The 5,234-nt window shown below is 42.9% G+C and overlaps 1 pseudogene; it reads right to left on the minus strand.

The window, feature by feature from the left end:
- On the minus strand, positions 1-921 carry LOC124509383 (60S ribosomal protein L23-like; annotated as a pseudogene).
- Positions 922-5,234: the final 4,313 nt, after the last annotated feature.

Raw genomic sequence — 5,234 nt, forward strand, 5'->3', positions numbered from 1 at the left:
TCATAAAGTATGTAATTTTGGGGGAAACAAATAATTTTTATTAGTATTTTTAACAAAGACACCAAAGAATTGTGCAATGGTGCCAGCGTTGGATGCAATCCTTGGCCACAAGTCTATACACTCTTTTGCAACTGGTCCAGTGACAGCACAGTCGTTCATTTTGCCTTGTATTTTGCTATGACCTCCACCTTATCTTCAAAATAGAGAAACACACCGTCTGTCCTCCAATATGACTTTTGTGGTCAAATTGCCACTGCTGTATGTACCTTCTTTCTGAGCTCTGCTGTGCCTTTCTTTACTATGGCCATCACCATGACATCCACAGCAGCAGGAAGTCTGTTCAGTTGACCCTCGATCCCTTTCAGAGAGATGATATACAGATTTTTGGCTCCTGTGTTGTCAGGCTAGTAGATCACGACTCCTACCAGAAGACCCAGGGAAATCCAGAATTTCACGCCAGAGGACCCACCACATCCTCATTTTGACACCTTAAACGTTGGAAAGGGACAGAAAGAGTATGTAATCTTTTGAGACTGCCTTTTTCCACCAAAGCAGAATGCCCTAGGGGGTCCATTCTGGTTGCTGCTTGTATCAGCAATTCATCCCTTTTTATTTCTGAGTAGTATTCCATTATGTGGACATTCTAGAGTTTGTCCAACTATTCATCCATTGAAGGACATTGGAATTGTTTCTAATATTTTTCTACCATACATAAACATTTGTGCTATGAACATTTGTATACATGTTTTAGGGGGAAATAAATTTTTATTTCTCTGAGATAAATGTCCAAGAGCATGAGTGCTGAATTGTATGGTAAACACTGCAAAAAAAAATTTTTTTTCAGAGTATCTATGCCATTTTACTTACACAGCAGCAATGTATGAGATCCAGTTTCTCCAAATCCTTGTCAGCATTGGGCATGATCAATGTTTCTTACTTTAGCTGTTCTAATACATGTGTAGTGATGGCTCATTGTGATTTTAATTAATGTCACATCTTTTCAGACTGTTGTTTTTTGTTTTTGTTTTTGTTTTTTTGAGAGAGAATGAGAGCATGTGCATGTGCTGGGGAGGGGCAGAGGGAGAGGGATAGAGAATCCCAAGCAGGCTCCATGCTCAGCATGGAGCCCAGTGCGGGCTTTGATCCCACAACTCTGGGATCTTGACCTAAGCTGAAATCGAGAGTTGGATGCTCAACCCACTGAGCCACCCAGGTGCCCCTATTTTCTTTCATTCTTTCTTTTGTTCCCTCCTGTTCCTCCTCTTTCTTTCAATAAACTCTCTAAAGTATAACATACATATAGAAAATCATAAGGGTACAGTTCTAGACATTTCTCACAAAGTGAATACACCGGTTAACCGGGACTTCAATTAAGAAAAGAACATTTCTTATTTCTCTCACCCAGAAATCCCCCACCCGAGGTGTCCACTGTTCTGACTTCTAGCACTAGAGATTAGTTTTGCCTGTTTTTAAACTTCATATAAATGGAATCGGTCAATATATCTTCTTTTGTATCTGCTTTTACTCATAAGATTCATCAAGTGTTCTTGTGAAACATCTCTAAGAGTGACTGACTGTCAACTTGAGGTAGCAAATACCATGAAGATGTTTTGGAGTTAAATGTTAGGGTTCCAAACCACTTGGCTCACTGGTCACTTAGGCTTAATGTCAGCAGCCACCCAGCAAGTAGTTGTGATGTCTGACAGACACGAACGGTTAAATCTTGTTTGGGGATGATGAGGATAGTGGTTGGGCCAAAGCAACTTCTGAGGTATAAGCCCCTGAGCCAACCTCTTACCCTCTCGACCTTCTTCTTGATCTATCTTGTCAGGGGAGTAAGAGTTGTTTTAAGGATAGCTTTCATAGGGGCGCCTGGGTGGTTCAGTGGCATTCGACTTCAGCTTAGGTCATGACCTCACAGTGGTCTGTGAGCTTGAGCCCCGAGTTGGGCTCTGTGCTGACAGCTCAGAACCTAGAGCCTGCTTTGGATTCTGTGTGTGTCTCTCTCTCTCTCTCTGCACCTCCCCTACTCATGCTCTGTCTCTCAAAAATGAATGAACATTCAAAATTTGTTCTTAATTAAAAAAATAGCTTTGGTAATGGGGAAGCAGATTACCAAGAAAGAGGACAAATGAGTCGGAACAAGGATCTTACTTCCCTGAGGTGTGATGAACCATCAGCTTCCTAGTACCTCTCAACAAGTGACGTCCCTGAGGTCATTTGGGTAAAGGTAGAGGCTGATGGCCTGATCGGTGCCCCCCAAGCCCCTCGTAGTTCCTTTCCTCACCACTGGTATGCCGCTGCTGGTCGTAATCCGAAAACGTTTGTGTAGAAGTGAGAGCGGATCAGGGGAAACTTTGATGGAAGCTCTCACAGATGATACATTCGTTCTTTGTTCCAGGAAAGAGGAAGTAGCACATTTGGGGTTATTTTAGTCAAGATTAGTTCTAGCAGAGATAGAACGGCTATCTCTAAATTTGGTCCTTTCCTGTCTTCTGAGTTTTCTGTCCCTTCTGCAGATATCTTATAGTGATCATCTGGGGATTCAAACCTTCCCACCCTGAGTATGATGCTATTATAGTGAAGTGTGTACTGGGGGCCAGGATGAAGCTGTTAGCTGTTTTGTAGGGTAGTCTGTACTGTGAGGTATGTGGTGTCACTCTCCGCATAGGAGAAACTGACACTGAGAAGATAAGAAATTTTCCACATGACTCAGCTGCCAAGTGGGGAAGCCGGGCTTGAACCCAGGACTGATACTGAGAGCCCTACTCTCTGCACGGCATCCTACAGCTCCCAGCACGGGTAGGTGGCTGAAGTGAATTCTTAGTATTCGTCTTCTCTGGTTCCAGATGTTCAATGACAGAATGTGCTGCGGTGGGCGTAAGAAAGTGGCCGTCACAAAGTGACCCAGTTCACCTTAGTCCTGCCCTTACTCATGTGAGGCTTGTTCAGGAATATCCAAATCAGAAGGCTGATTACAATTTTTAGACGTAACAACTGGCATGTTATGGAAAGTGAGAAAATGGAGATTTTTACTATCCCGTCCACAAATTGGATGGTTGGGTTAAACAGGTGGGTGAGGGAGCCGCTGAATGGCTGTCACTTTGCACAGGTTACTTGTTTTCTCTGTCTCTTGTTATTTTTACTTGTTAAGTGGAGATAACTGTGGTACTTCTATATCATCCATGGCAAACGCTCAGGCACAGAAGAGCGCCTCGCATATAGTAAGTGATTAATTCCTGGGAGGTACCACCACCACCATCATCATTATCATTATCATCATCATCATCACCACCACCACCTGGAGATGAGGAGGATGTGGAAGTGATGGGGTGGTGTCGAGTGGGAGCTGAACTCAGGTCTCTGGGCTGAGATCCTGGTGTGGTTGACAGCTGCCTTTTCTAAGAAAATGCTTTCTGTTGAAGTTTACATTTGAAATATACATAGGTATTGTCTGTGCTATTTTGTGAGGAAGGAATCTAATAAACAGAGAGTTTCTTTAGGAGACCAGCTTAATCCTCGGGGTATTTTTTTGTATTTAAGTTTATTTATTTATTTCAAGAGACACAGAGAGAGTAAGAGTGTGAGGGGCAGAGCCAGAGGGAGACAGAATCCCAAGCAGGCTCTGCACTGTCAGTGCAGAGCCCGACCTGGGACTCAAACTCACAAAACTGAGACCATGACCTGAGCTGAAATCAAGAGTCGGTCAGTTGACTAAGCGACTGAGCCACCCAGGCGCCCCAAGTCTTTGGGGCATGTTAAATTAGTTTATATTTGAGAAAGATTCAAATTCAGAGTTAAATATTAATCTTCATTTTGAAAATATTCACTATTATGTTGCACTTTCTCTTTATTTTCGGAATACACTAACATATTCCATCAAGGGTTCCGGGGCGGTGCTAACAGTTTCATTCAAGCAAAACCCAATTCCATCTTACCATTCTGTAGGCTCTTCCAACAATGACCCGTTTCATTCCCCCGTGCCTTAGCTGAGCTTCTGTTCTTGGTGGATTCCAGCTCTCTGAAAGGTGAGTGGCCTGTTCCTTCTGCATCACCCTTGTCTCTGGCTGTAGGTTTCACATAAACTCTATGTATACAATACGTAAACCAGATGGACACCATCTGAGTAGAGACTTTCTCCTCTGCTAGCTCTTCGGGATAAGCTGAAAATTTTGGCACCTGCTTGCCTGTGGCTCCTTTAGTCCCTGTTATGGCTTCTTTGTTTTAAACTGTGGAATTTCCAAGGTCATGACAATGTCAGTGTGGGAGAAGAGGGATGATTGACACTTGTTTTACTGCTATGGAAACACAGATATTGACTCTGGCATAACTTAATTTTTGCGTGAAAGGTGCTTTATATTAACTGAATCCATACTTAGAACATAGGACCTCCGTCCATATGTTGGCAGTTTTTATCTGTGTTTTAGGAATTATCCTGATTTCTAATGTTATGTCTTCTTTAAAAAATTTTTTTTTAGTGTTTATTTACTTTTTTGAGAGAGAGAGAGAGAGACAGGGTGCGAGCAGAGGAGGCAGAGAGGGAGAGACACAGAATTCCACGCAGGCTCCGGGCTCTGAGCTGTCCTCACAGAGCCCAATATGGGGCTGAAACTCATGAATCATGAGACCATGACCTGAGCCAAAGTTGGATACGCAACCGACTGAGCCACCCAGGTGCCCCTAATGTTAGGTCTTTTTGTCATTCCATGTGCAGGGACTTTAGAATGTATGTAATTGAGAATCCCTAGGCTCATAGGGCGTTAGGACCCATTACATTGTGGTCATTTACATTTGCTGCTGGGCATCCATTTTCATTCTCTTGTTAACAACACCTTGGTTTTTCTTTAGGACTACCACCTGTCCCACACTCTCTATCCAGGTACTGATATCAACTCTAATGACAGTTGGGCACAGAACCTGGGTCTGACCAATCAGACTATTTCATCCCCGTTGAGTCAGCCGTTGATTCCGGGATGAATATGTAATAGAGTCACACGATCAGCTCAGCTATAGATCATCCAAGGACTTTTGTTTGAGAAACAGGCAAAGAACCATTCTTTCATCCCACCGGACTTGAAATCATGAGCTTTTGAGTCTGGAACTTCTAACAGCCAGTGTGTTTCCAGGAGGAGAAGAAGGTGATGCTTTGAGCCATGTCTGCAGTAAGTCTTCTCTTGGACTTCTTAGTTTGCTTCTTTATTTTTTTAATTCTTTTGATTTTTTTTAATTTTTAT

Source organism: Lynx rufus, unplaced genomic scaffold (assembly GCF_022079265.1).
Source record: "Lynx rufus isolate CCGP_SWC_20201006 ecotype Redwood Valley unplaced genomic scaffold, mLynRuf1.p SCAF_1, whole genome shotgun sequence".
Lineage (NCBI taxonomy): Eukaryota > Metazoa > Chordata > Mammalia > Carnivora > Felidae > Lynx > Lynx rufus.